The sequence below is a fragment of the Lycium barbarum genome, chromosome 9, assembly GCF_019175385.1.
Source record: "Lycium barbarum isolate Lr01 chromosome 9, ASM1917538v2, whole genome shotgun sequence".
NCBI classification, from domain to species: domain Eukaryota; kingdom Viridiplantae; phylum Streptophyta; class Magnoliopsida; order Solanales; family Solanaceae; genus Lycium; species Lycium barbarum.
Genome location: NC_083345.1, coordinates 120,140,633 through 120,151,435, shown reverse-complemented (window position 1 = coordinate 120,151,435; position 10,803 = coordinate 120,140,633).

Below are 10,803 nucleotides of genomic sequence, written 5' to 3'. Positions count from 1 at the left end.
TAAGTTTGCCTTATTGGGCAAAACTTGGAAGTGTATATAATAGGAAGTTTTAACTTAACGCCAAGCTTTATATTCCAAAGTTAGTCAAGTTAGGCCTTAAGGTATAACTTTAGATTTCAAAGTTAGTCAAGTTAGACCTTAAGACCTAACTTTATATACCAAAGTTAGTCAAGTTAGGCCTTAAGGCATAACTTTAGATTCCAAAGTTAGTCAAGTTAGACCTTAAGACCTAACTTTATATTCCAAAGTTAGTCAAGTTAGTCAAGTCAGGATTCCAAAGTTAGTCAAGTCAGGCCTAAATTTATATTCCAAAGTTAGTCAAGTTAGGCCTTAATACATTACTTTGGATTTCAAAGTTAGTCAAGTCACACCTTAAGCCTAACTTTATATTCCAAAGTTAGTCAAGTCAGGCCTTAAGGCCTAACTTTATATTTCAAAGTTAGTCAAGTCAGGCCTTAAGGCCTAACTTTATATTTCAAAGTTAGTCAAGTCATGTCTTACGACATAACTTTATATTCCAAAGTTAGTCAAGTCAGGCCTTAAGGCCTAACTTTATTTTTCAAAGTTAGTCAAGTCAGGACTTAAGGCCTAACTTTATATCCCAAAATTAGTCAAGTTAGGCCTTAAGGCATAACTTTGGATTCCAAAGTTAGTCAAGTTTTGCCTTAAGGCGTAATTAGTCAAGTTGTGCCTTAAGGCCTAATTGTATATTCCAAAGTTAGTCACGTCAGAACCTAAGGCCTAACTTTATATTCCTAAATTAGTCAAGTTGGGCCTTAAGGCATAACTTTAGATTCCAAAGTTAGTCGAGTTAGGTGTTAAGGCCTAATTTTATATTCCAAATTTAGACAAAATTTTATATCATAAAGTTAGTCAAGTTCTGCATTAAGGCCTAATTTTATGTTTCAAACTTAGTCAAGTTCTACCTTAAGGCGTACTTTTATGTTTCAAAATTAGTCAAAATTTTATATCCAAAAGTTAGTCAAGTTCTGTCTTAAGGCCTAATTTTATGTTCCAAAGTTAGTCAAGTGCATTAAGGCCTAATTGTTTGTTGCAAAGTTAGTCAAGTTATGCCTTAAAAGGCAGAACTTGAGACAAAACTAGTTGAATTTTTATATAAAAAAAATAAATTGAATAATAATCAAGCTAAATTTGCCCTCGGGAAAAACTTGTATGTGTATACAATGAAAAGTTATGCCCTGAGGCAAAATAGTTGAAAATAAATCTTGTCTTATTAATTAATAGCTTAAAATTTAAGATTATACACGATAAACAAATCCACTATTTCCACCACCAAATATCATAGCAACTACAATGGATTTCATAACCCACCACCACCAAATTCATTCTTTCACCACCAAAAATCACAGCACAAACATATATTTTATCACCCACATTATCACTCCAATCAACAAAAATCAACTGGATTTCAAAGTGTTCTCTTGTATCCAAATGAAGAAACAAAATGAGTTCTTCTCAATATGGTGACAGTTTCATATTACAAAACGCACGTGCTTAAATTATTTCCTTCAGATCTAACAATTTGAAGTTGATGGCAAAATTTTGAAATTCACCATTGTTGATACTTGAAGCTCCTGGATTTGAAATCTGAAGGAGGAGAGAAGGATGAATTGGAGAAGAAACCTAAGCTCTGTGGAATGGGAGGGATAGTTTCGTCCACTTATCATTAACTTAAACGACCGGAGGATTAAAATTAAGATAGGAGGGACAAAAATTAAAGACCAGCCCAAAATAATGCATTTGTGCAAATGACCCAGAGAATAATATATTTGGGGCCTTTAGCATATTGGGCCTAAGGCAATGGCTTAAGAACCCTTCAGCCGTACCAAATGATGGGATGATTTTCTCTACCCTTATTAATCATAAAGAATCAAATTCGCAAACTTTAGAAATAAAAAATGAGAAAATACATAATTACCCTCTTTAATACATAATTATCATCCTGAAAAGGGCATATTTATACCAGTTCAAAGTTATTCAGGGGTGTAATAGGATCCCTACAAAGTTTAAGGGCCTGTTTGGAAAGACACCCACGTAATTGGAATTGGATGTAATTACATAGTTTGGTCTGTTTGTTTGACCAGGTAATTACACAGTTAGGTGGGAATTGGGTGTAATTGAGAGGGTATAATTACATTCTCCAATTCTCAAGGGGGAAGGGGGGGGGGGGGGGGGGGGCTGAGAATTGGGTGTAATTACAGGGTTACCTTTTAGTTTATTTCTTTTTAATTTTATTTTAATTTCTTTTCTTTTTTAATTTATTTTTTATTTCTATTATTTAATTTATTTTTTATTTTATTTTAATTTATTTTTAATTTTATTATTTCGCTTTATTTTTTATTTCTATTATTTAATTTCTTTTTTATTTTTACTTTTAAATTATTTTTATTTTTTAAAATATATTTTTATTTTTATAGTATTTATATTTCATTTTCTTTCTTCTCATTCTCAACCTTTACTTCTTGTGGTTCCATGTAATTGCTCGTATTTTTTTTAAGTTTTTTATTTTATTCATATAGAATAACCATGTTAATATTCTAATTTTTGAAACTGCATCTCTTAATATTAGAAAGAATGAGTCATTAACAAACTTGACATATAATAAGTGACATTATTAAAGTAGAGTTTCGTTGTGATTGAGATTATAGACTTATATTTTCCCTTTCTTTTGAATTATAGGAGTATTTACTTATGTTACGTTAAAACTTACTTATGTAACGTTGGAATTTGACATAAGAGTATTATGTTAAGTTTTTTTCTTTTGGATTTTGAATTTGGGTTATATTTTCGATTTTAAAAATATTTGTTTTAGTACTATTGACTTGTTATTTCACATTGCATGTTGTTTATTTTTCACTTACAGTTGATAGAATTTTGTCAAACATTTGAATAATGTTATGGCATTATATTTATAAATATTCTTTTTTTGTGAAAAATCCAATCCCATGATGTTCTGACAAAAAAGGTATGCTTTTAAGTTTTATAATCAATTAAAATAAAAATATTATTAATTCGAAATTATATATCAATTATTTTTTACAATATTAGTTACAAATATATGTTTATTAATTGACATATTTTCAAGAAACAATGTATTATTAAATAACTAATTTAATATCATTTATAAAGGCACATTTTTTTAAAATATTAATTTTAAATTTTTTATTATCAAATGTTATTTTTTAAATTAAACTAACTGTGTAATTACACTTGTGCAACCAAACAACACGCTTGTAATTACACTGTAATTACATTATGACAAACAAACAGGTCATTGTAATTACAATACTGTGTAATTACTAGGCTGTGTAATTACTAGGGTAGTAATTACACCAATTCCAATTACCAGGTGGCTTTCCAAACAGGCTCTAAGTGACTTCTTGAAAATAAGGTAGAAATTCAGGGAGATAATAATGTATTTTCTCAATAAAAAATTGTGAAATCTTTAATTAAAGTTTCGAGTTCAAGTATTCAACTTTAGCACAAGGTGTGTGTTTGCGATAAAGATCAGGTCATGTATAATTTTGATATCTTTCGTTAGCAGGATCAAGTATGGGAATAAGGCAAGTTACCTTGATTTTATTTTATGCCATACTTTCCCTTGGATGCATCACAGAAATGAAATTGAGTACTAGTATTCGGAAAATAAAAAATCTTTTGATAGGAGTGTTTTATTTTTTTAATTGACCTATACAGGGGCGGAGCCACATTGGCTCAAGGGGGTTCATCCGAACCCCCTCGGCGAAAAATTACAGTGTATTTTTAAAGTTAAAATTATTTTGTTATGTATATATAGTAGATGTTGAATCCCCTGACTTCTTCGTGTATTTACCTTTTAGAATTTTTGAACCCTCTGGATGAAAATTCTGGCTCCGCCACTGGACCTATATATCTAGCACGAATATAGTCAGTAAATTTTGAATATTAAATTCAAGCTATGTGTACAATTCATGCAAAGTCCTTGTCTACAAAGGAATGGGATTTTGAATTTACTATTAACTCACTCTGTCTCATTGATTTAGAGACGGGACCAAACATCATTCAATGATTTTGCAATTCATTGTTTTATGATTGAGATCTCTCTGACCACTTTTCACCAAACCTACGCAACCCCGCTACTCCCCTCCTACCCCTTTGCTGTCACTGATATTCATTCATTTTTATTCATTTGCACGTACAGAAAATTGGACCATTATGAATTGTGGTATGACAGATAGGGATCGTTCACTCGATAAGGGCGGATGTATGACTGATAAAACTCAATAATTTTGATTTAAATTCTGTATTTTTTTTTATTTAATATGTAAAATTATTAATTAACATCCCAATAATGAGAAAGTTTAGAATTTAGAACTAATAAATTTTAAATCTTGAATTCTGGATACCGAATGAGCTAGACATAAACAAAATGTACAATATAAGAATATACACGTATATTTATTGTCTGTATATGTATAAATTGGCACACATTCGTGTGGAGTATCTTACTTCTACATTGATTTGGGTATGGGGTTCTAATTAATTTATTATCAAAATATTATGAGGAGCTGGCTGTGATAGAGACCATACTTATTACTAGTACTGTTCTGTTACTATCCCTCCATCCCAAAAAAGATTATTTTACTTTCCTTATTAGTTTGTCTTAAAAAGGTTGACATATTTTTATATTTAGAAATAGTTTAACTTTATGAGATAATTTACTGCCACACAAATATCTAAGGCTTGTTTTGGACCACGCATTTCAAAAGTCTTCCTTTATTTTTTAAACTATGTGTTAAGTCAAACTAAGACAATATTTTTGGGATAGGCGGAGTATTACTTACAGTTTTATCTCTATCCTTTCTTATGCAGGGGCGGACCTACATGGTGGGGTGGAGGGACGCGTGTCCCCTTTAACTTTAAGAAAAACTCTGTATATATGTGTATATATCTTGAAAAACTACCATATATTTTAAGAGAACCCTTAAAAAATATCTATTGAAGTGGGTCAGTTGGTAAGCATGCCCCTTAGCTCCTTGTGCATAAGCGCGCGACCCAAGTTTGAGTCCAATCTACAATATTTTTTTAAGATACAGTTAAAAAAAAGGAACAAAACGTGTTGATGGCAGGTTTCGAACAAGGAACCTAATGTGTATAACTTGACCCCAAACCACTAGGCCAACAAGCGAGTTCTAAACAATTATGTCATTTCATTTATATATTTTTTACATCGGTTCTATGGGTGTTTAACAAAATTTTCAAATGATGCGATGTTGCAGAAAATTGTGATTAGAGACGGACTCAGGATTCGAAGTCGATGCTTCAACTAACGTGCATCTTTCTTTGATGGTGCCCCCGTCGTCTTAAAATCCTGGGTCCGACTCTGCATCTATGATTAGTCATATAATGGTGCTTACATAGATGCTTTTTATACAAGATTCTTTGTTGTTGGGATAAGAGGATTAGCTGAATTTACTTTTTTTTTTTTTTTATCGACGAGTAGTTGATGGGATGACTAGACCGAATCCATTTTGACTAGATCGAATCCATTCGATTTCTAAAAAGGATTACTAATCCTTAACTTTTCGAGGAATGCTTTATCAGTGGTTGTGAACGACTAATTTTTTCAATCTTTTCGTTGCTGTCTTTTTCTGCTCAGCGTTTCAAGAGCAGCTCAATGGAATTGGCTGCCTAAAGCCATCTTAATAAGAGGTCTCAAGTATATTCAATAAAACTAGCTTATGTGTGCGTCACGCGTGCATCTCGTGCGCCGCACGTGCATCTTGTGCATCGCACGTGCCTCCGGACGCACGTATGACCAGCCACTAATTCAGGACCTTAATTAAGATTAGAAATTACTCAGTTGGAATTATAATGTTGAACCTGGCTTGCCCACATCTTCTTGGATCAGTACTTGCTACTTATGAAATTAACATCGCAGTGTAGTGTCCGAACAAGTAATCACGTAGATTATTGTTTTGTTTGCTGCAATCATCTTGACATTTACTGCTACCACCGCGTCGAAGTAAGCACTAAGTGGGAGAGCCGCACTTGAACAAGGTTCATATTTTCTCCACTCATAATTCCAGAATTTTCTGTCGTCTTTGTCGGCTTTCAAGTTTGGCCAAGTAACTTGGCAACTTGTTTCCAGCTTCTTGTCCCTACTCAACTATGCAAAACACATATAATAAAAGTTACAATTATAAGCATATATACTTCACATTATTAAAAAAAAAATATACTTTTTACTTTAAAATACTTAATTAAAAAAAAAACTAATTTATAAATCTATAATAGTGCAAAATTCGGGCCCAAAAATTTTGACGCCTAAGACCGTTTACTTTATTAGTTTCATCCTAAAGTCGGCACTGCAGGATTAAGGCGGGCTTTCTCTTTTTTAACTACTCATATATGACTTAAACAATTGTATTTTAGATTTAAATTACTGGAAAAAAAGTTCAAATTATTTTTATACTTTACGAAAAGATTTAACATCCGTTAGAAGTTGGGTTCAACATAGCTTCGTGGTTAATTATATTTTGGTCTGAAATTGTCCTTTGATGAACCATTATTATATAAAGAAAGAGTTTAGATTGTCCTTGTACTTTGCAATGGTCTACCTTTGCTATGTGGTTGTGATTTACCAAAGGTATAATTTTATCCTCCACCGTAATGGATTACACAAAGAATTTACTCATTTTTAGTGAATATTTCTTCTTCCACTTTAATCACGCCACCACCGTTTATTTCATCATCAACCATGGTACCCTATTTTAACGTCTCTCAACCAATTTATCTTCACAACCCATTACTCCATTTCCACCACTTCCAATCAATTATTAGCAATCATAACCTAAAATCAGATAAATTTGAGTAATTTTTAGTTACAAAAATAATTTAATAACTTTTGAGATAATTAGATAAAGTTCAGTGATTTTTTAGTATAAGAAACTTAATAACTTTATTACAATAAAGTGAAAGTTGAGTAACCATTTATGAAATCAAACCATTTCCTTCATCTTTCATTTCAAAATTATTCATTTTTCATCTCAAACTTACACTTACATATTATGGATTTGAAAAGGTAAAACGATTCATTTTTTTCTAGTTCATATAATATAATTGCCTATTAATTGAGAGATACAGGTTAAATTTATAAAAATAACATTCATAACAACCCATTAATTAAAGGTTAGGATTTAGGAAGCAATTATTGATCAATGAACGTCGAAGTCAAAAACGTGTTCATAATTAATCACTTTTTCTGAAGGAATAAAGGCGTCAAATTTGTCAACTTAAATTATTTGCACTGATAACAACATAGGAGACAGAATTAACTTGACAAGACTTGGACAATCCAATTAACCGTGTTTGATCTTAGATTCACAGAGATTTATTTTCTCGAAGCACAATCAATCAATCAGTACCTAATTATAAAAGATACTTGGAAACACTGTGCAGTACTAGTTATCTAGTAATAACTCTGTTTACTTTTATTTATTCATTATTTTAAAAATAGATTTTCATACTTGTTCATTATCGCATATCAAGATAAAAATAATTTATTTTTCCTGTTTACCCTTAGCATTAATTACGCATTCCAAATCATTTTTCAAATCTAATTCAACTATACACTAATTAATATGGGTATTGTGATAAAATATACACTTAATTTATTATTGCTAAAGAAGTGTGCAAAGTTCATAGTGGACAAGTAAAAGTGAAAAGAAGGGAGTACTACTAATTAATTGTTTGTTATGATTGCTCATTAGTCTCACTTCATGGATCAAGCTAAGCAACTTTTTTAATGGGGTAACTTTATCATGCTAACAAAACTATTTTATCTAAGATATTATAATATGTAATTGTCTTTTAAGTGATTAGTAATATTTTTTTTAATACTATCAATATATTGAGATTAATTATGTGTTCAAACTAGAAAGAAAATTAAGTTTTTTTTTTTCACTTTACAATTATTTAGTTCTCTTTTCTTCCTATTTGGGTGCTTGGATTTAGATTCTATTGAGAGAATTTATTTCTCTTACTATTTTGTATTCCTCCTGTTCCTATTTGCTTGACATTATTTCCTTATTAATCTGTTTAAGAAATAACATTTTTTATTCGTACTTTTTTTATACCATAGTGTCCACCAGATTACGTGCAAAGAAATCATCTTATGTATTTTGCCTTTTGGGGTTTGAACCTGAAACTTATGTTTCTCAACCCATTTTATTGACTATTAGGCCATATCTTGAGTGTGTGACACGTTGCTATATTTGGAAACAATTAATTTCATACTTCACATTCTACCCCTAATGAGCACTTTTTGTAGCGATAAAAAATGTTATGACATGCATCTAAGATAAGAAGTTTCAAAATTCTTGTAGCCACACAAATGTTATCTTAACATTTAAATCACAAGTTTTAAAATCTTTTAGCCACAAAATATTATGTTATATTTATAAGGATCACAAGTTTTCAAAATCTACATTTCTTTGATAAACTTAATATCGAGTCATATATCAGACAAATATCATGTCGTATTTATAAACATTATGTTTTTTTTAAAAAAAAAAAAAAAAAGATATATATACTCGAGCTCCGAGCCACCTGTAATTTTAGAGATAAGATAGGGAAACTACAGTAAGAAGGTCAACAACCAAGACACTACTCTACTCTACTATCTACACATCGTAGACCAAGAATAAATGAAAGAGTAAATAAATGATAGTGTAATGATGCTTAAATGATTTGACATTCTTGCATCCTGCACGCAACTACTTTAATTAGTATCACCTTCTTCTGCTGCAATATACGTAACTTATACTGCATATATACACTTTAATTACTCCTCTCTATCTCTGCGTGTCAGTCAATGCCTTACCTATACTTAAACATGCTTTTAGACAGTCTTTGTGACCACTGTCTCACAGTGCGTTTATTAGAAAGGTCATCAGTGATCTACTCAGTGCCTTGGGAATCATACAATTGCGTTTACTAAGGAGGTAAAACTAGAGACAGGGGTATCTAAAAGCAACATGAATCATGGATTGTGGTGGGATGGTTCGGAGTCCTTCCACCCTTAATCAGAGGTAAATGGGCCCTGCAACACGTGATTCGGATTTAGTCGGATACCAATGCGAATTCACCGAAACAATTTCCTTTTAACAGAATGAGTTCCGTTGAGAGATTTATATATTAATGATTGAGCCATTCCTCCTGGCAATTTAAATTAAAGAAAGAAAGGTGCAATTGATTTTAAAAAAAAAAAATTATAATAGAGCAAATTAAATGAAGCTGTACAAGATCTATAAGATTATGAATAAGTTAATTATTCATTCGTTTGAATAAAAAATCTTCAAAAATGATGATAGTAGAATAGTCGATCTGTTCGCACGCACAAGCGAATACAAATGCCTATCAAATCTACCACGAAAGTATTTTGACTTGTCTTACATTTATCTAGCCATCGGTCTATGCAAGAGTGGATACACGGTTGGAGTTTTGCGTTCGGTAAAATTCAATAACTTTGAACCAGATTTTATATTTGTGCTAAAAAACTCATTTAATATATATGAATAATTTATGACGAAATTTCAGAAATGTACAATTCACTGACTTACATTGCAAAAATATAGCCCAAAACTTACATTGCAAAAATATAGCCCAAAACCACTTTTATACACGGGAAAAGGGTCAAATATATCCCTCGACTTTAGTTTATTAGCTAAATTTGTCCTCCGTTAGCCAGAGTGATCAAATATAGCCCTCCGTTAGCCAAAGTGTTCACTTATACCCTTAAGTGGATGGAAATTCCAATTCAGCCAAAATTACCCATTTAATTAAAAACATCCATGCTCCAATTTATAACCCGCCCCGACCCACAAAATATACCAAGAATTGTCACATCTGTACATTTCAATTTCCATGAGAAAAAGAGTAGAAAATTGTCAAAGCGACAGATAAGGAAAGCAAAAAGACAATGAGCAATAACATTCATAAGGTGCTCAAGCCCCATTCTCAATTTCTACGTCACTGAGGATAACATTTTAGAAGCAGTACTGACACATTCAAGATCAGCCAACCAACTCAGAGTTTTTATCCCTTTTTCTTTTACTTAATCTGTGTGAAAGTGGCCTATGATATCATATATCATCCTTCTCTTTGTTTATGCTCAGGTTGAAATTTACTGTTAAACTCAAAAATTGTCCAAAGATAGGATTTCGTTTAAACAGATTTTAAAGTTCTCAAGCAGATATATCCGCGGATGTAAAATCTTTGTATCACCAATAGCTCTTACCATAAGCTAAAAAGTACAGTTATTAGTAATTCTGGAAGTACTTTGAGATAACTAAATTTCATGAAGTTAAAAAGTGAAAGCTGTAATTTTTTTATTGATTAGAGAGGAAACTGCAGTCCATAGCTAATAGAAGTTCCTCAAGTCATTGCAAAGGTGGACAAAATTATCTCTAGTATTTTTAATCTCAGTACATTCTCCACCTCTAGAAAATTTATGTGATCTCAAGTTAGGGCCATTGGAATGGTTAGTATATAGCCTTATTTCATATTAATTGGGTCGGGGCGGGTTATAAATTGGGGTATGGGTATTTTTAATTAAATGGGTAATTTTGGCTGAATTGGAGATTTCCATCCACTTAAGGGTATAAGTGAAAGCTTTGGCTAACGAAGGGGTATATTTGATCTTTTTGGCTAACGGAGGGCAAAGTTAGCCAATAAACTAAAGTAGAGGGGTATATTTTACCCTTTTCCCTTTATACAATGTTATACACTTATATACAAAAG